Here is a 23,110-nt window from a genome sequence, read left to right as displayed (position 1 = left end):
CCATTCACCAGGAGACAAGATTCAAACTTCACTTGCCACTGTTTTCCTTCCTTCGTTGTCGATCGCCTCCAAGTGTGAATGTCGACATGCTTAATCCAAATGCAATGACCCACCACTTGACCTCCCAGCCTACTCCTTGGGGATTCTCCTTCCCCGCGGACCCCCGAGTTGCAATGGGGTTGTACAATGGAGGAATGTAATTAGCTGGTAGAGGAGAGCACTCCTTGGTTCAAGAGTCCCCTCTCTAAAGTCCTCTACTTCACCAAACTCACTATAGCTAGTCACTACTCTGGCATAGTCTCATTCATCCAACATTAGAGGCCAAAAAGTCACTTCTTCCATGGCTTGCCCTTCTTTTATAGGAGTCTTCATAGGTGACACTTGGAATTTCATGCATAATTAATTATTTTTTATAATTCAATAGTTTGATTATTCACACACCCATGTGTCACTTTCTCATCAAGGATCTCCAAGATTATTTACTTAAATTTTAATTTAAAAATAAGATTTTTCCTCACCTCAACAAGGTTCCTATTTCTTCTCCTAGTTGTCTCTTGCTCATCCTTATTTACTCCTTAATTGGTGTTCATTACTAAAGTGAATTGATGAGTCAAGATTTCATCCCCTATCTACTCCCTAATTTAACTCAAGTTATCTCTTAGATGGATATTCTTATGTTGGTTATATTTCTCTAAAATTTAATTTATTAATCTTATTTTAACTCACCATTCTCTTCTCTTAATTAGGTTTAACTATTTTAGAATTAATATTTATCCTTACATTTATGTTCCTCTTTCCCCTTTTTACCTAACTAAAATACATTATCTACCTAATATTTTCCAACATCAGAAGGGTAGAGTTTTTAAGGTAAAATATTTTATTTCTTCGAATGATCCTCTTAACCCAAGTTTTATTCTTGATTTAATTACCTTGGTTTTTAACATCATTTACCCTTGATGTGAATTTATCTGGTTTTCATTTCTTGATTATATTTATTAATTTATTTATTTTTAATGATTCCAAGGGTGCCATGTTTGACCGTGCCCTTCAAGAACTTCCCTTGAAGTTTCAAGGGTGCCACGCCTAACAGTTTATTTATGATGCCAAGGGTGCCAAGTTGGTCGTGCCTTTCAAGAAATTCCTTTGAAGTTCCAAGGGTACCACACCACTTGCCCTTCAAGCATTCAGTGGCTACGAGGGGAAACTATAGGTGCAGCAACAGAGACCACTATCATCTCTTATGTTTCTTGCTATAATGAGACTAATGGTGTCGGGAATCAAGGAATTTGCCTTGATGCACGCCCATCGGTAAAATCCTCATGAGCGACCCAACTTTGGGACCTACCCTCATGACATCGTGATATTCAAGGATAAGGTCTTTCAACCTTTCCAGCCCAAGTCATAGCAAGAGTACTAGTGGGTGAGATCAGGGACACTGTCCCACCCCTCCCATGTGGTTCCATCCAATTGTACAACCCCATCACCATATGTGAGTTATTCAGCCAAGAAACTATTCTTTGCCTTAAACCACTAACATATCATCAAAATATAGATAAATATGTATAGCAGGTTTCAAAATTGACTTGGAATTTCAAAGATAAAATAATATAAATTTTCATCAAACCAAGTGTCATCAACTCGTCATGTGTGAGTGCCTCTGGTGGTTTCTTGACATACTTATTAATAATTAGTAACAAGGTTTCTTAATGTTAGTCATTGTCATAATAGCATCATTACCATCACCTGGTCATTCACATCATTGTTCATTGTGAACCAAAACTAATGAAAGTAGGTAACATAAGGGACACATCCATCATGGCTATCGTCATCATAACATCAACGGAAGCATGCATATCCATCAAAGCTATCAATATCATAACATCAAATAGATAATAAACACAACCATTTATGCCACAATCATCATAATATCAATAGAGAACATGCATAACCATTAATGTTATCTTCGTCATAATATCAATGGAGATCATACATAAACATCACAACCAATAATAATAGAGTCATGTGTGTGGATCCTCAACCTGAGGTCCTAAAATAATAATGTGTGAGCCTTAGGGCTAAAGAAATGTTAATCTCATATCACTGTAAGTCAACTAGAGTGGGGCACTATAGTGAGTTTAGTTTTTGAGTTAAATATTTTCTGGAATGATTTTTTTTTAGTTTATTTTCTGTTTTCTTTTATTAACAATCTCACATTACTAATATTATCAAAATTTTCAAATTTAACTATATTATTATTATTGTATATAAAATAATTAATATATGAGTTAAACATATATACATTAAAACAGATATGTAACAATATCTTTAATTACAGAGATTCATTCCCACTTTACCATGGAAATCTTAATTTCTAAATATGTTCTGTTACAATACCATAACTTATCAATACTACATGCTCAAAAATTAATAACTCACTTCATATGACGCTTGTTGATATCACATTTTTTTAATTGAGAAATTTAGTTAAAAGGATAGAAAGGACATAATTACTTTGGAGATAAATCTAAACCTTTACTACTAGTAGTATGTTATTACTATGTAAATAGTGTATGTTATGTGAGTTCATTTTTTCATTTTCTATTTTCTAGTTTATTTTCTATTGTATTTTATTAACAATCTCACATTACTAAAATTATTAAAATTATCATAATTAACCATATAAATTTATCATATTTAGCTATATCATTATTATTGGCTGTAAAATAATTAATATATGGGTTAAACATATATACCTTAAAACATATCTGTAACAATATCCTTAATCTTGGAGGTTCATTCCCAATTTACCATGGAGGTTCATTCCCACTTTACCAGAGAGATTTTTAATTTGTAAATAGGTTTTTTACAATACCATGGCTTATCCAAAATACATGCCCAAAAAACCATCACTCATTTCATATTACTCTTGTTGATATGGTTTTTTTTAATTGATAAATTTGATGAAAAAGATGGAAAAAACATAATTACTTTAGAGATAAATCTCAACCTTTGATATGTGACTACTCTTAGAATATTCTAAAATATTTAAATCCATACCATGTTCTTCATAATAGTTGATAATCAAATCAAAATTGTGTAAACTCTATTTTCAAATAAATACATCCATAACTATTTCAAAATACAATTGGCTGTAAATAAAAATAATAATTATTATGTAATTTTTTTTTCGTCTATTTTTATTATTTAACATATTCATTTTTTTAAGGTATAAAACTATGTTGCATAGAATTTCTATACCATGTTGGATAGAATTTCTCTGCTATATTTTTTGGTTGGCCATTTTCTTTTTAAAATTAAAAATTAAAGAATCATAAATTCTAAAAATTCTAAAAAATTCTAAAATATTTATATTACTTTTTATAAAATATATAAAAAACCATAATTAGTTAAAATTAAGTAGGTCAACAATGTGTTGTTCCTTCCCTGAAGGCTTCCCATAATAAAAGGCCTAACGAATTTCTTATGGTGCCATAAGCTTTTAAGCTAACCTCATATTTCTGGTATACATAGAGAACTATAGTAGCCCCTATCACATGTAAGGAAGAATGAGGAGCAAGGATGCCACTCCATTCAATTCATTCAACAGATTTAAATTTTACTTGGTTTTCGTTTGTGGTTTCCACTGACACAAAACTTTAAATTTTACTTGGTTTTCGTTTGTGGTTTCCACTGACACAAAACTTCAAACTTAATGACTGGTTAGCTGATAAGGTTTTTGTTTTAATTTCAGTCTTCGAATAACACTCATCCGTTTATGCTTGTCATTGACCCAAAACTTCAAACTCGATTGTTTGTTACCTCATAAGGTTTTGGTTTAATTTCACTCTTCGAATAACACTCATGGACTTGTTACTTCAAAAGGTTTATGTTTTAATTTCACTCTGGACTATTACTCATCATTTCCATTATTTAATCAAACTTAAATTTAATGGTTTTCAATATATTTTAATACAATTTCATTAAACAAATAATGAAGATTTAATACATATTATTTACTAACAAATGATAATAGTAATTAACCACAAAAATACATTAATTCATTCATAATTAATAAAAATAATTATTTATTAATAAAAAAATAATTGGAATTTGAACCGTGAATCTTTAAACAATAATTACAAATTATAGCACAAGTATTTAACACGGGGGAGGGAGAGAAACATTAGACATTATATAGGTAAAAGGGAAACTCGTAATATTTAAAGAGGAAAAAATATTGTCATAGAATTTTGAGGGACAATAACCTTTTCAAAAATTGTAAAATAATTTTATGACCCAAAACACATGAAATACACATTAAAAATTAGTTAATCCATCTATCTAGGGAGGTCCTCCGAGGATTGGACAGGGCCCGGCTCAAAGCAAGCAACAAAGTTAATCTATCCATCTAGCAAACCTTTTCAAATCACCAGCAAATTGCCGAAAAGAAAATACAATTCACGAACTCAAGACCTCAAGAAATCAAGAAAGGCCGTTGAACTCAATCAATCCAAAACATGACAATTATAAATCAAAATACCATGAAATACACCTACTGGATTGACCCCTTCCTATTACCCATCTCAAGCAATCAACTCACTGGTACCCGATGAGCTCAAGGTTGTTCAGGTTTAGGTGAAAGACATTCTATGACTCAATGAGGCGTAATCTATTTCCCCGGTTCCTGCTGAGTCGAAGTTTCACCAATCATGCCACCTTGTTCCACTTCTATTTTGAAGGTTGAGGGAGATGACCTTGATGGGGATTGTTCGATTGATCATGGGGAAGCTTGTTCCTGAGATCCTTTTTCCCACTGTAATTGCCAAGCTAAAGAGCAATGAGCGGTGGTTGAAAGATATTAAGTGTAACATCGGAGTTAAACAAGGTTGTCCCCTCTCCCCTACCCTATTTTGCATTTACACCGATAAGGTCGAAGGCTATTTAGAGGAAGCAGGATGTGATGGCACGATCTTAGCTGGGATAGTCTTTATCCCTCTTCTCTATGCTGACGATATTTTTCTTTTGGCAAGGTGCCCTTCTGATCTTGATAAGCAACTCAAGCTTCTTAAGGATTTCTGCTCTACCATGGGTATGACTGTTAACACTGACAAAACAAAAGTTACGATTATCAAATCCTAGAAGGACACTTACGCTAATTTTATGTATGACAATAATAACTTGGAGGAAGTGTATTCTTACAAATACCTAGGAATTGATATCCATCACAAGCTCAACTGGAACCATAGCATTGAGAAAAGGATTAATGGGGGGTGGAAAGCTTATTTTGGTCTTGAAAATAATTGTAAAACAACAAACCTCGTAATGTGGGATAAAAAGAAGTTCCTCTTTGAAACTTTAGTCACTCCTGTTATCTTATATGGCTGTGAGGTTTGGCGTTGCAGCATCTCCAGAGAATCATGTAGAAAGATTGAGCAAATCCAGAAGAGTTTTATAACTTATAACCTGAAAATTAAAAGTAATACACCCTATCCTATTCTCCTTATAGAAGTAGGTCTTTCCCCTATTAAGAGCCTAGCTATGCTTAGGTTTCTGTTGTACAAGCACAAGCTCAATAACATAGACAATCATAGACTTCCTAAGCTAGCTTTAAATTCCAGCCAAAACCACGTAAGGCTCAATCGAGGATGGCATAAATACACAAGGGCCTGGTTAAACTATTGGGAGATCAAAGAGAATGATGCATTGCAAAACATAAATAACATTAAAGATATTGTTACTTCTAAGTTCAAAGAGAAATTGTGGTGTGAGAAAGATTTAGCGTCTAAAAGAAAATTAAGTTATTATAAGAAGGTCATCAACCCCAACCTTGAAGATCCAAAGTATCTCTCTATTTTAACTAGCTCAAAGAAGAAAATTAATATAACAAAGATTAGAACGAATTCTCATGAGCTCCATAGTGAAACAGGTCGTTGGGCAGTTCCTAAAACGCCATGGATGGAAAGGATCTGCCATATTTGTGAGAATAAGAGCATTGATGATGAAAACCACTTCCTCTTAGAGTGGCCTGTGTAAAACCACATTAGGTCTCAATTTCACAATCTTTGTTACAATACTGACCTTCCTAGCCTTTTACAATGTCAAAATTATAGTGAGCTCGGGAGGCTTCTCTCGAAGCTTTTTGAACATAGGAATAAAATCTTAAATCAAAATAAATAACTTGTTTATCTAGGTCCGATAGATCATTGTTTGGTCTCAGCGGAAGTTCATCATCATCATCATCATCATCATCATCATCATCATCATCATCATCATCATCATCATCATCATCATCATCATCATCATATTTTTGAAATTTATATTGATACATAGAGTTATTATTATTAATTAGATAAATAATTATTATTCTCGAATTTATATTGATGCAAAAAGTTATTATTATTAACTAAATAAATACAAATATATCTAAAATGTCATAAAAATAATATAAGATTCTAAATATTGTTAAAAAATAAAACCAATTTAATTATCATATAAATAATGTATAAAATAATATATTTGGTTTATTTTTTGAAACCATACTAAATATTATATTTTAAAATATAAAATTATAGCTATAAATTTATTTTAATTTTCTAAGTACTTTAAACATTTAGATTGATAGACAATATTTAGTATAAATGTATTTATTTTATAATAGAATTTTTTAAAATTTTGCTTTTAATAAAAAAAATAAAATATTACATAGATAAATGATATTTAATAAATAAAATATATTTTTCTTAGTATTTATAAATAAGTATATTATATTAAAAATTAACTTCTTAATTTTAGAAATTAGTTATATATTTTTATTATTTTATTTTAGTTAGTTTTTAGTAACTATCAACTATTTGAATGTATTTTAATGGTTTAACTATTTGAACAATAACGCATTAGTTTTTAGTAATATTAGTTTTAAGTAACTATTAACTATTTAAATGAGAAATGTTAAGCTCCATTAATTTTTTGCACAATTGCTGCCTACAATTATGGAATTTAAACTGCAGTCTTTTCTTAACTTATGGAAACCAACTGCAGTAGTTTCCATAAGTTAAGGAAATCAACTGCAGTTAATAAATTTATTGTTGGGAGTTACTGAAGTGGTCCATTACTCCCATCTGGAGTTCTCTGCCTTGATCTGTGGGACATCTGACACATAGCTATCAGAGGCTTGATGGAAGCTTGGCTATAAATTCATTTGTTTGGTCCCCAAGCTTGCATCTCAATTTTCCCTTCAGTTTTTACACCATCTAGCTGAGAGAGCAGAGCTTGGAAGTGCCTTCAGATTCTCTGTATTCTTTTCTTTTTGCTTGGATAGCTGGAGCGTGGTTTTCAGAAAGAAGTTGCATCAAGAGTTTCACCAATGGCTGGAGGTAATTCGTATCCCTGGGCATTAAGTTTCAACGATTCATTGAATTTTTTCCGCATGCAGAATCATTGTTACAATTATCTTACATTTGGTATCAGAGCCCTTTTACCTCTGCCTTGCTGTGTGTTGGCCAAGAAAACGTCTGAGCGTTGTTACTGTTGTAGCTTTTGTATACCATATCGAACAAAGCGCAAATAAATAAATTAGTCATTTGTTGTACCGTTATTGTTTTGCAATTTGGGTTTGCCATGGATTTTAATGATTGCAGAAACGGTATTGGCATGAGCACTCACTTCTATTGCACTGCTTTAATTAGTCATTCGCTGTACCTTTATTGTTTTGCAAATTTCACATATATACAGCTAAACATGCTCACAATTGAGGCTTGTAATTTCGTAAGTTTGAAACGCCAATTCGGGCATTAAGTTAAGTCTTAGAACCCAACCCGGGCCCTGTAATTTAATTAACATTTTCAATTCAGTAGAGTGGAATCCTTGGTCCCGATGAAGTCCATAAATGATATCTGTTTTATCACATCTTACATGGGTGTTCAGTTAATTGTAAATTTTCCTGGTCTCATCACTGCTGTGTCTCAATGAAAATCCGTGGCAGGGATTATTTTGATAATTTGACATACATTTTTGTGATGAAAACAATCCTGTTCCCTTTATAACAAGTCTTGTTACCAAAATGCTTCGTTATAACCGTTCACAAAACTTTTGGTTTATGTGGCTTGGTTTTGTCACAAGCATGTGGGTTTGTTTCTTTAATAATGGAGTTGGTTATATATATAACCAACCTTATATTGAGACCAGCATTATATTCCTTGGCCAATTTGTTTGCTATATCCACACATTGGCCATTGGCTCCATTTATATAGCTAAAAAGCCTCGAAGATGGAGTGCATCCCACCGTGGAAATGTCGATCAACAGAAATTTTCTTGCCCCTGACCGATAAAGCCTTGATAAATATTGGTCATATCTTTTGACGCAATTCAGTCAATTAGCTTTCCACATTTCCTTGGTTTGGAATTGCAATTAAATACACGCGTTATAAATAATATTTCAAATTTGCAGTTTTGTTTGCAAATTATTTAAAGAAATAGTTTATAATTTTTTAGAGCCCATTTTGTAATTAATTTAAGAATTAGTCTTAAATAAATTATGGGACAGTTAGACTAAGGAGAGTAAATAAAATTGATTGGTTATATAAGAATTGAATTCTAATGGGTATAGATTATTTTATTGTTTTGAAGTTATATTTAATGATGGAGGCTGGAGTTTAAATATGAGGTTTTGTATTCATTTTATAAAAATATTTGAGGAAATGAATATAGGGATGACTTTTGAAGTATTACTTAAAGAAAATAACTCTAAATTGTGAGAATCTCTATTTTGAACTCAATAGCATTGCAATGCAATTTGTAGTCATTTGCGGTAATGCTGACTACTTTAACCTTAATTTTGATTTTGCTGGAGAATTATTACAGTTATATGGAGTTTATTAAAAATGTCATTTTGACTTATTCCTTTCAGTAAACATTATTTTTCTCTTTGGTTAAGTTTTGTTTATGCAACAAAAATAATGTCTAGTGATCCATATAATTTTAATTAATTAGAGAATAGCCACAGCATCTTTAATTAAATAAAATTATATATTTTGATTGGTTAGGTCACATAAAGATTATTTAGACATTAAATTGTAATTAATTAGACTGAATATAATAAATTTTATCCCACAGGAATCTTTATTATATTTATCTAATTAATTAGGATAAAATTTCATAACCTACCCACAGGAGTTATGAATTAATAAGTTTTATCATAAAGTTTTATTGAATCTGTTTGCATTGAAAATTTAGCCCACAGGCAATTTTTATGTCATTAGATTCAATTCTTTTTAGCATGATTTACATTGAATATAATAAATTTTATCCCACAGGAATTTTTATTATATTTATGTAATTAATTAGGATAAAAATTTCGTAACCTACCCACAGGAGTTATGAATTAATAAGTTTTATCATTAAAGTTTTATTGAATCTGTTTGAAATGAAAATTTAACCCACAGGCAATTTTTATGTCATTAGATACAATTTTTTTAGCATGATTTACATTGGTAAAACATGAAAGTTTATTAAGCCTCAATTTTAACATAAGCATGCAATTTTTTAATGCAGTAGTACAACCTGCAAATTTCTCTGAAATTCGTTGTGGCATTCCCGAACTTAAGGAAGTAATCTCGTTTGTTTGTTATGAATCTAATATGGTTAACATTAATATTAACACATGGTGGATTGATTCTGGATCAACAATTCACATTTTGAATTCCTTGCAAGGTTTGCAAAACCTAAGGAAGCCAGTGGGAAGTGAGTAAAGCATCTTATCAAGAAACAAGATGGGCTCGCATGTAGAAGCTATAGGAACATGTTATTTAACTTTAAGTAGTGGCTTTGTTTTAGAATTAGAAAAGACCTTCTATGTTCCAAGTTTTTCTAGAAACTTGATTTCAGTTTCAAGGCTTGTACCTTTTGGATATTCCTTAAACTTTTCAGAAAAATCTTTCAGTCTATTCTATAAATCTGATTATGTTGGGAATGGTATTTTGTCTAATGGTCTTTACTGCATTAATTTACAAAACAATGTCACTTATGATTCAATGCATGTTCACACTGGCACTAAAAGATGTGTTATTAATGAAGATTCCTCTAAATTATGGCACCGGAGACTAGGTCATATCTCCATAGAAAGAATTAAAAGATTGGTAAATGAAGGAATACTTAATACTCTAGATTTTACTGATTTTGAGACTTGTGTGGACTGCATAAAGGGAAAGCAAACCAACAAGTCAAAGAAAGGTGCCAATAGGAGTTCAGACATATTAGAAATCATACATATTGATATATGTAGTCCAGACATGGACTCACATGGTCAGAGATACTTCATCTCTTTATAGATGATTACTCACGATATATGTATCTCTACATGCTTCATAAAAAGAGCGAAGCATTAGATGCCTTTAAGATCTTTAAGGCTGAAGTAGAGAAACAATGCGGCAAGCAAATTAAGATCGTGAGATTAGATAGAGGTGGAGAATATTATGGTAGATACACAGAAGATGGACAAGCACCTAGGCCATTTGCTAAATTTCTTCAAGAGCATGGGATTGTTGCCCAATACACCATGCCTGGTTCACCCGACCAGAATGGTGTAGCAGAAATAAGAAATCGAACATTATTGGACATGGTGCGGAGTATGCTTAGCAGCTCCAATCTTCCTAAATCCTTGTGGACTGAAGCACTTAAGACGGCAGTGTATATATTAAACCGAGTTCCAACCAAGGCGGTTCCTAAAACGCCATTTGAATTATGGAAAGGTTGGAAACCGAGTTTGCGACATATGCGCGTTTGGGGATGCCCATCTGAAGTGAGAATTTATAATCCACAAGAGAAGAAGCTGGACCCAAGGACCATTAGTGGGTATTTCATTGGATATGCTGAAAAGTCTAAAGGTTACAGATTTTACTGTCCATCTCACAGCACTAGGATTGTGGAATCAAGAAATGCAAAGTTTCTTGAAAATGACTTGATCAGTGGGAGCGATCAAACCAGAAACATAGTTTTTGAGAAGGATCATTCAGAATCTCAACCTTCCACTTCAAGTGATAGATTGGTTATTGTTCATAACACCCCCAAGTACAAACTGGTGTTGAACAACCAATTGTTGAAGTTCCACAAGCTGCTGACGATATTCCAATAGATCAAGGAGTTCAAGAGTTGCAAAGAACTTTTGAACAAAAAGTTGAACCACATGCTTCTTAGGAAGATGATGGTACAACATTAAGAAGATCTACTAGACCAAAGAGATCAGCAATTCCTAATGATTATGTTGTGTATCTACAAGAATCTGACTACAACATTGGAGCCGAAAATGATCCCGAGTCATTTTCACAAGCCATGAGTTGCAAAGAATCAGAACTATGGTACAATGCCATGAAGGAAGAGATGAATTCCATAAAGAGTAATGAAGTCTGGGATCTTGTTAAGTTGCCGAATGGTGCAAAAGCCATTGGATGTAAATGGGTATTTAAGACAAAGAAAGACTCATTGGGAAACATTGAGAGATACAAGGCAAGACTTGTTGCTAAGGAATTAACTCAGAAAGAAGGAATCGACTACACAGAGACTTTTTCTCCTCTATCTAAGAAAGATTCCTTACGCGTTATTATGGCATTAGTAGCCCATTTTGACTTGGAGTTGCATCAAATGGATGTGAAAACGACTTTTCTTAATGGAGATCTAGAGGAGGAGGTTTACATGAAACAACCTGAAGGATTCTCCTCTAGTGATGGTGAGCAATTGGTTTGCAAGCTCAAGAAGTCATTATATGGTTTAAAACAAGCATCCCGCCAATGGTATTTGAAATTCCATAATGTAATTTCTTCTTTTGGTTTTGTAGAAAACATTATGGATCAATGTATATACCTGAAAGTTAGTGGGAGTAAAATTTGTTTTCTTGTTTTATATGTGGATGACATTTTGCTGGCAACCAATGATAAGGGTTTGCTACATGAGGTGAAACAATTCCTCTCTAAAAATTTTGATATGAAGGATATGGGTGAGGCATCTTATGTCATTGGCATTAAGATCCATAGAGACAGATTTTGAGGCATCTTGGGTCTGTCACGGGAAACCTATATTAATAAAATTTTAGAGATATTTAGAGATATTTCGGATGAAGGATTGTTCACCAAGTGTAGCTCCCATTGTGAAGGGTGATAGGTTCAATTTGAACCAATGCCCGAAGAACGACTTTGAAAGGGAACAAATGAAGAACATTCCATATGCTTCTGCTGTCGGAAGCCTAATGTATGCTCAAGTCTGCACAAGACCTGACATTGCATTTGTTGTGGGAATGTTGGGACGATATCAGAATGATCCAGGTTTAGACCACTGGAGAGCTGCAAAGAAAGTAATGAGGTACCTTCAAGGAACCAAAGACTACATGCTTATGTATAGACGGACGGACAACTTGGAAGTAATTGGCTACTCAGATTCTGACTTTGCTGGATGTGTTGATTCACGTAAATCAACACCAGGTTACATTTTTATGATGGCCGGTGGAGATGTATCATGGAGAAGTGCCAAGCAGACCTTGATTTCCACTTCCACTATGGAAGTCGAGTTCGTCTCCTATTTTGAGGCTACTTTACATGGTGTATGGCTTAGGAGTTCCATTTCTAGGCTTAGAATTATGGATTCTATATCTAAGCCATTGAGAATATATTGTGATAATTCAGCTGCTGTTTTTATGGCTAAAAACAATAAAAGTGGGAGTCGAAATAAACACATCGACATTAAGTATTTAGCTATAAGGGAACGTGTTAAAGAAAAGAAAGTGGTCATTGAGCACGTCAGCACTGAGTTAATGATCGCTGATCCTTTGACTAAGGGCATGCCACCGTTTAAATTCAAGGATCATGTATTGAATATGGGACTTGGTCCCATTATGTAGTTTCTCATTGTATGGACAATGTTATTTTAATGGAATTCTTAATTATTGTGATGTTTTTTCTCATTTTTATGTGCACTTTAAGTTGATTTGAGAAAATTCATTTAAGAAGGACCAAGAATAAACATAAGGTTTATTCATTAAGAAATTGTTGCCACATAAATTATAATAAGAATAAATGCATAGTAATACATGGAAGATAATACTCGTCATTAGAGGACTTATTGCCATGATTCATGTATCTATTACTTAATACAGATTATCAATGGGTTTTAAGTTGAGACATTAAATTTGGAAGTATGGACCAAGTGGGAGAATTTTAAGCTCCATTAATTTTTTGCACAATTGCTGCCTACAATTATGGAATTTAAACTGCAGTCTTTCCTTAACTTATGGAAACCAACTACAGTAGTTTCCTTAAGTTAAGGAAATCAACTGCAGTTAATAAATTTATTGTTGGGAGTTACTGAAGTGGTCCATTACTCCCATCTGGAGTTCTCTGCCTTGATCTGTGGGACATCTGACACATAGATATCAGAAGCTTGATGGAAGCTTGGCTATAAATTCATCTGTTTGGTCCCCAAGTTTGCATCTCAATTTTCCCTTTAGTTTTTACACCATCTAGCTGAGAAAGCAGAGCTTGGAAGTGCCTTCAGATTTTCTGTATTCTTTTCTTTTTCCTTGGATAGCTGGAGCGTGGTTTTCAGAAAGAAGTTGCATCAAGAGTTTCACCAATGGCTGGAGGTAATTCGTATCTCTGGGCATTAAGTTTCAACGATTCATTGAATTTTTTCCGCATGCAGAATCGTTGTTATAATTATCTTACAAGAAAGTGAAATAAAAAATTAGAGAAAATTATTATTGTGAAAAAAATGATTAATTTCGTAATTATCTGAATGAAAGAAATTGGAATAATAAAATAATGAGAAAGTGTAATAAAAAATAAAACAAATTGTTATTTTTCAGAAAAAAAAATATAATAATAATATATCAATTCACATTATTTGACCATTAACTTATGTAATCATATAAATTTTAAAATATTATTTACAAATCCTTTGGTCCTTCGTCCCTGATGGTCCATCGATGGACAGATCACATGTCATCATCCTCCACATAGTGTGACTATATATATATATATATATTACCTAAATGAGAAAGAAGAATGGAGGCATTTCTCTAGAAGCTACGAAAATTGGGCAGAAGATATGCCTTCCACATCATTATCAACATTGTCTCATATAGAAATTCAACTACCTTATCAACCCTCTCACGGCATTTCGATTAGAAATTAAACTACACATCAAAATAAAGCTACCCGATCAACCTTCTCACGGCATTTCGATTGGGATGGGGTGTCTAGAAAGTCCGAGTCTCCCATCTGTAAAACATATATTATGGAAAAATAGATTACGTATTTTCAAAATTATTAAATTGGGAAAATTGGAAGATTTAAATTTTTTGTTTAAACGGATATTAATTATTTTATTAAAGTATGGAGATTTTTTTGAATTTTTTTAATTTGAGATATATTATGTCAAAAAAATATCTATTTTCTAATTTTTATATTTTAACAAATATGATCATATCATTATATATCTATATATATATAGTTGGATGATTAGTATAAAAGGTTAAGAAAATATCAATGAAAACCTAAAAATAATAGGTTTAGTTTGCCATTGAATATTTAGACTTAGTTTAGAATTAATTTGGAGGAATACTTAGGATATAATATCTTACCAAAAAAATGAAATTGAATTATGAGACTTTAGGAGTTTGAAGTAGATAGGTTCAAGTATTAAAATGAAATTCTCAAGTGAGAAATGTTATAAAACTAGATTTACATTAAGTGTATGGTTACTTTTTTCATATGGAGTGATAAGGGAAGAAATAAATGGGAGGGAAAAGAGGTTAATCTCACTCCAGGAAATGAATCAGGATGATGGCTTTCACCTCAGATTTGATAGTATGAGCTTCTTTCCTCATAATTTTTGTGTAATGAAGTCCATTACTCACTAATTTATAAATCATGTGAGACTAACATCATTCCCCTTCTCTTGTTATTTACTTGATGGTGTTATGCTACTCTATGTTTTGTTTTGTGATGGAGGTCTCCAAATTCTTCTCACCATCCCCTTGTTGTAAGGATGTCCCCTCTTGTATCAATTCCCTCAATGACTTCTCTTTTGCAGATGTTGTTCTTATTTAGGTCCCTTTGTTCTTCCCTTGGCTCGACCCTTACTTCTCTTCTCTCACCTTGTCTGAAAATCTATCACATCACCTACTTCTTACCATAGCTATGACTCCCATGGCTTGTAAAGCCATAAGGGTGCTGGAGGTCATGGATTTTAGGGAGGTTCATACCAATTTCATAAGAAATGGACAATTAATTTATAAGACCCCTCCATGGTATGTAATACTCTATTGACCTAAGCTAAGAAACGCTAGGTCTCGTGTGTAACAATGAAAGTAAATACCTAACTATTAAAATAAAATAATTTAATCACTTGGAAAAATGAGACACCAAGAGATGAGATTCTTGCCAAATCCCATTGGCGGATGAGAAGGGATAACTCTTTCATGATAAGACTTCTAGATCCAATTCTAGATAAACTTAATAGATTGGAGATAAATATACATTAAGCTAACTTGCTGGAGAAAGATGCTAAGTTAAGAAAAACATAAAAGCCTTAAAGGAGAGAAAGGAAATCTTTTATGAGAAAAGACCTCATGGGAGAGAAAGACGAGCTTTTTTTGGAAAAGCCTAGGCAAATAGATAAAAAAGATCCATAAAAGTGGGACGCTACTAATGGAAACCATATCATGAAAGATGATATTAAACACCCATTGAAGAGATCAACAAGAGACAGTTGATCCATGGCAAGAATTCTCGGATTGGGGGTGAACTAGAGGAATCAGTTCTAGGTTGGGTGGCGATGCTCGATACTCCAAGTGACATTCTTTCTAATTTCTCTTGTCTGAATAACTTGCATGTGATGTACTGTATGTTTAATCCTTACTTTTTATGTTGTTGAATCTCTCAACATGTGTATATAGTTGTATGTGTTATATTAATTTATGAGGATGATTGAATTCTTATGCATGTGACCACTATCGAATCCAAGTGTAGATTTAGTTCTGGGAGCATAGTAGGTAATTATTAATATCAGGTCAAGGAGCTATATGGCACATGTGACTAATGATAGAATATGCGTGTGACCACTATGAATGAGTATAATTCCCTGTGTTAACTCTATTTATGAGATAATTATATATAGATGCATGGAATAACTATTGAATCTAAATTTAATCACCATTAAATTTAGTGAAGGAACATAGTACGTCTTTAAACTTATGTACTATCTCGATTTTTAGGATGGTGAATATTTAGGCATGAGACCACTATGTATAATGAATAATTACGTTTCTAAGATTTGAAAATGTATAGCTTGTGGTTCACGGTATCTATTCTATGCATTATGCATCATGCTGGGGGGAATAGCATCCACTCAGGCTTGTTTTAGCTATTTATTCACTATGATTCATATTGCATAAGATATATGTCAGAATTCTTTTGACTATGACCGTAGGACTATAATCATGATATATGGCAATGCTAGCTACAATGTATTTATGCTAACGTTTCCATTAATGCTTGTGTGGAGTCATCAAAGGATTGAAATCCGAATGCATAATCTTATCATGTTGAATGCCCATGATTGATTATTTCCTTCGAGTTGTAAGGTATGCATAGGAAATGTTGAAGGGTTGATTCTTAATGTATTAAATAAGTTTATTAATGGAACCCAAAGGTCCACATCTATGGATTTAGTGGAGCATAGTAGGTAGTTAGTGGATGTGCCAAGGGGTATGTGACAAATGGTATCAGAGTTCTAAGTTCCAACGTTGTGGGCTAAGGGCCAATCCGCCTCTATAAGATATGAATGAGGTGTAGGTCCTAATTTAGGTCTTACAATTAGGCCTTACACAATTAAGAATTTTAATGAAGAATTCGATTATAAATTACCATAAAGAAAATATTCCAAATTCCATAACAATTGAAATTAAATCTTAAAATGATTTATTGAAGGGGGATGTTAACGCACTAGCATGTATAATATAATATATATGTTATTCCATATATATTATATTGATTAATTGAAATCAAATATGATTTTAAACTAAGGTTTTGAGCAGTATTCGATATTTTTATACCTCTCCATGCAAATGAAGTGATATATATTAAAACATTGCAATGAAGGTGATACTATGATATGCTATGTTTAAAGATCATACAAAGGAATTGAAATACCAATACAAAGGTATTGATAAATGGTTTGACTAACATTACAAAGGTCATATTTAGCAATGTATGCAAGGTTAAATCATCGTTGTAAATTTTATACATAAATTATTGCATGCAAGGATTATATGTATGGCCACGACCACATTTATATAAAATCAGAAAGTGTTTGTACTATAAGTTGCAGTATTCGGTATTTACCAAGATTATGGCATTAATATAGCAACTTGATTTGGTCTCATAAATGCATAAGCACTCTACTGTGTTGATATGGACCATGCGGGTGTGAAGTTGCTATTAAATTCCTAAGATCAAATTTTCTGATTCTTAGTGTTAGTCAAAATTATAATGAGTATGAATACATTTGGGCTTCAAGATACATAATATGAATGCACACGATGTTAAATTTACCCAAAATAGTGTGAACATATCAATATGTGTTGATTGTTCCATGTGTTGAATTATTCAAAGCTGCATGCTTCTGGCTTTTTGAAATTTCTTAAATATTTGAAAATACTGCAAAGTTCAAACCAAAGTAATCTTATGCATGTCCGTTTAATTTAGGGTTTAATAACGAAATCGTCTCAGCAGACATGCAGACATGGATTTGTTTGATCTCATTCTTGCTAATTAATGGTTGTCATCCAATGCAAATTGGGGTTGTTTATTAGATTGAGCCAGATTCAGGGAAATAACCAAATAATATATATATATATATATATATATATAATTTCAATACAGTATACCAAATATTGGAATTTCCAGATAAGAGATTATCTGTAAGGTTATTGAATATTATATCATTATGTGCTCAAAGAAATATGCTAAGGAGCCTTTCGAGTTGGTTGAATTAGTCATTTGGTTAATCTTGGTAGCAGTGTCATTCAACCCCGGCCGTGACAAGAAAGAGAGAGGCCTCAAAGACACTAATTAATAGATACTTCCTCTTTTTCGGAGTTACTCTTTCCAGATTTCTTTAAAAAAATGAATATGACTTTTCTGCTTGCATTTATCAACAAATCCGGAATGGCAGCTAATGTTTCCCTCTATGTTTGCCTTATCCGTTGAGCTAAAGGTATCCAAATGCAGATTAAGTTTCCACTGAAGCATTTGGTGGATAATGGTTATCTTATATAATTTGGATAATGTTTATCATTACATACACTTGGACAAGTCGAAGTGAGAAAAGGCTCCTTAATATTATCTTCTCCGTACATGAAGGATCAATATAATCAGTGTCTGTTGTATACGATGGAAATCCTTAGATTTGTTTATTACCGAATATTTTTTTTATGAAACGAAATACCAGACATATAAATATGCCTCCATGCCATTCTCTTTCGATGGAAAACTAAAAAAACAATTTAAAAAAAATATAGTAGATGTGTGCATATGTTTACATCTAATCGAATACAAGGCTCATAATATTCTCCCTTGCTGTATATAATTTTGGGGTTTTTCACTTATAAAAGAAAATTGTCCCGACGTTTTACTGATCCATGTGACCTGCATTAATCTTCGTAATAGAGGAATTCAACTGAGCGATTATGTGTTGATTGTTTGTAGATCAATTTGTGGTGGTGTGTGTTCTATTATAGGGTGATAAATTTCTTGCGGCAACAAGTTAAAAAGTCATAAGAATGAATTGGTTCGAATTTCAGAGGTTATTCATGAACAAGTTCATGGTTATTTAGTTGCATGTTTTATTATAAACACTATGATGTGCCTAGGTCAAACATTCATAGTTGTATATATATGCCACCATCCTTATGGTAGTTGTAGATGCATAGCTATACAAGTATTGTATGTATTCATGAAGACTGCGCCACACATATATTATTTTGTTCACGTTAATATGTGAAAAACACCAAAATAGGTGTAACTTGGTTGACATAGATGCCATGGTTTGCTGCAATATTTAATTGCAATTTCCTTTCAGATTATTCTGCATAATTATTATTAAGCCATCAACACAATATTAAATGACGTGTGGGGGACTTTGTTTAAAATTGGTGTTAGCTGACAACAAGCTACATAGATGAGTGTGTATAAGTTTATATGGGCTATATGGTTATTATGCATCCCATAAGAATGTGAATACTTTCTCCTCAAAGTTACATGATTAAATTATGTTGTGAAGGTTGTAAGTTCATCCTTCCTCATTTGGCATATAAAGAGTGTTGGGAGGAACGAGGATAATGCCCCAAAGTCAATGAGGTGATTACCTATATGGAGGTTTAAATATTCACTATTCATGTGCTTATCTACATGAATGGCTCAATTGTGTACTTATAGACATACATGGATCATTATGTGTAGGAAAGGATTGTGTGCTTTCATGCATGGATGGCGCAAATTCTCACTATCTACCATGATTTAAAAATTGATTTATCAAATATTACAATGGGTATAGTTGAGATTGACGAATAAACCATAAGATATTTAATCTGTGCACTTATATCGAAATTCTCAAATCTAAATATTGTGGATAGCTATAGTAACATTAGGGGGAGAAAGGAACCATGAAAAGTTATATGGGAACAAATAATTCTGCAATGTGTTATATAACATAAAACCTTGCCATGTTGTAGTGGAATAGAGAGTATTGCAAAGAAATTTCAAGAATTAACACATTGATTATTTCAATAAGTAGAAAGGGTCAACCATAAATTAGTTACTATTTTATTATGCTACTTATTGAGTGTTATAAAGTACATACAATTAAGCAGAGTGTTATATCCATAGTGTTAATAAAATATTCAATTAGATAACCTGCGGTACATATGTAAGAAGAATATATATCATTGAAATTGAGGTAAGAGAAGGATCAAATACTAAATCCCTCAACATAAGAGGAGTAAAGAATATAACCAGCTTGAGGAAGAATAATGGATATATTACGAATAAATAAGGGCGGTGAATAAGTAATTTTAAAGTATGGTTATAGCAGTAAATTTTGATGATATGGTCATCATGTTATTTTACTCATAGTAAAATCAAATTATGAGTTGTATGATTTCTATGCAAGGGAATAGCTTAATAAAATTCCAACTAATGTCGGTACAGATGATCCAGTCAAGCACATCACTTAATGGAATAAATCTTATAATACATAATAAATGATGATACATGAAAGAGGAAACATTGAACTCGCATAAGGTAACTCACAAACAAAAATAGATAAAATGTCAAGTGTTTTTCTTTCCATAAATCATGGCCCACATGAGGGAAAAGAAAAACGAAAGTATATAAATGGAAACTATATAAATCATCAAGAAATAAGTCCATATTAACAATAATAAAATTTGATGGTTAATTAAGTGGGTTTCATCCTAGAACAAATTCTAAAGGTTTTATTTAATGATATTTATTCATGAAGGTTCCCATGAAATATCGTTAAGCACATGAGACTATGTATTTTTAAAATTGTCTTTCGATTTAATATGGTTGTGTTGATTAATAATGCAATCCATTTTGAAATGTGGTTTTCCGTTGGTTGAGCCGTTAATTCATTTTATTGGGAAAATGCTTCAAATATACACTATTGAATGGAACTAAGTCTTACCAGGTTATTATTCAATATGCATATTTAATTTGACATGCATAATTTGGAACCTACAAGTTTCTTTTGAGTAAAGAAATCTCAAAATAATTGTAACTAAAGTAGATAAGAGGCACAAATTATATTCCAATCTAGATGAAACTAGGGTTAGAATTGAGAAGTAAATGCTCAAATGCAATGCAACTCACTGTATGCATGTTGGAGAAGACATCATACATTAATAAATTATGACTCTAATAAGAAGGTCAATGGGACTGACACCAAAAGTACATCTAGTATAAATACATAATGGGAGTGTAAAAGAAACTCCTTGTGCTTCTCGGTTAATAGAAGAAAGACAATATTAAGCTTAAGAGCACCTTCCCAACAGTTCACTCAAATTCTAATGTGTGAAACTTTGCAACTTAAGGTATACCTTAATGTACATACCCATCCAGATATAAATGGGGTTCTGTTGGTAATATCTCACAAATAAGAACCTTTCCAATCTGCAGAATGATTGAAGATCTTACAAATTTACTTCTTGTGGGAAGTGATAAGATTAAAATAATCTGTGTGCTTCTACTTTATATAAACAAAGTATACTTGCACACTAGATATGGTGGTGCTTGATGCATTAGAGAAATTTAGAGAAGCCTAATGAATAACAAGAATTGTACACTAGATTCAGAACATGATTGTCTGAATTAATAAGAAAATTCTTGATAAACCCAAAAGTTTTTCGCATTAATAAAACTTATGATGATCTAAGGATCTTATGCTAGTAATAAAATACATGCACTAAAGGGGTGACATATAAAAGGTTCTAGAAAAGAGAGAATAATAAACCATACAACAACTTGATGCTTTAACCATATTGGGTGGCTAAATGTTACACAACATTTTTTCACTGTCCCTATACTCCCCGTTCCTTGATCCTCGATGACCTCTACAGTGAACCCTACATGCTCTCCCTTCATGAAGAAACTCCCATTGTGTCCCTCTTCATGAGCAGAACAATTCCCTTTTCCACCATTTTCCCAAAATCTTCTCTTTTTCCCACTTTACAAGACTGGTGCTAATGGCCCTTGTCCTCCTCGCACCGATATGTAGGGATTAAAATTGTCCCTAGTGTTGACCAGAGTAGCTGAGCTTTGTTCCAATCATGTCGATCCTCTTACGAAAAGTTTTTTAAAGAAAGAGTTGAAGCTTCTAGCTATAGAAGCTCCGTAAAAGAAGTCTGGTAAATAGTTTGGCCGGATTGGTCAAGGATGTCAGTTTGGGCTCCTTTCCCCTATAAGGATGGAACTAACTCAAGAGATAAGACCCTCTCCCATGAGAAAAGGAACCATCTCCCATCCATTCGTGCTATATAAACTTCCATTTTTCCCAAGCACAAGCTAGTGTTAGAGTGTTAGTGTTAATGTTGGTGTGCAAGTGCTAATTAAGTTTGGAGTAAACAACAAGCTATTCATAATTGTAGTTGTCTAGTTGTGTGAGGGAGAAGTGTGAATTTTTTTTAGTGTGAAGCCTAAAGGGAAGAGCCTTAAAACTATCATTGTTGAGGACATCATGGAATGCTAACGGAAGTGTGTGGCAACCTGGTTTTTGTCAGAGGGGAATGACAATGTCAAGAAAATGGTTATAATCTCTTCTTCATTCAATATATATGCAACTATCGATTGATTTCATACATAATATGTCATCTCACATTTTTATGGCTTAATACTTCTTGACTTGTTAAGTAGGTTGAATTAAAATTTGTCTATTATCACGGTTGTTGCTTGTTGTTGTTTACTTGTTTCAGGTGTTCGAAGAAGGAAACGAGAGATAGTTGGAGCAAGCAAGCAAGGTCATCACCAAAAGGGATAAGCGTACTAAGAGGTATGTCCTCTTAATTGGTTCCAACCTAAGGAAATATTCCATAGAATGTATCGGTTTTGGCTAGACCCATTATCGGGCTAGAGGAATTGTTTTTGTCTGTACTCATAATTTTACTTCACCAAAAATTTGGGACTCCGCTGGGGATCCGATCCTTCTGTTTGTTTGCTTAGAATTCCATGGTTTTGTGTGAACTTTTCTAGTATCACCATTTCCCTTTAGTTCTATCTGCTTTGCCTTGTTTACTGCTCTGGGTCTGAAATTTACAGTAGAAAGTCTAGTCTCAGCCTTTGAAATTTTTTTATTTTTCACTTGCAACCTTGGTCAGCGCACTTATATTGCTGACATTCACGTCGATTAGGGTGATATACTCATAAACAATCACGCCGACCCCCTTCTAATGCTTTTTGTCTGTTAGGCAGTCACGCCGATGCTTATAGGTGAAGATTAGGGTTCACCCCAGATCTCGACCAGTGTGTCTTAGTCTCTCAATTTCTACCTT

This window comes from Pinus tabuliformis, chromosome 8 (assembly GCF_031772625.1).
Source record: "Pinus tabuliformis cultivar Carrire ecotype Pingquan chromosome 8, CPIR1, whole genome shotgun sequence".
In the NCBI taxonomy this organism is placed as follows: Eukaryota; Viridiplantae; Streptophyta; class Pinopsida; order Pinales; family Pinaceae; genus Pinus; species Pinus tabuliformis.
This window is presented reverse-complemented; position numbering follows the sequence as displayed.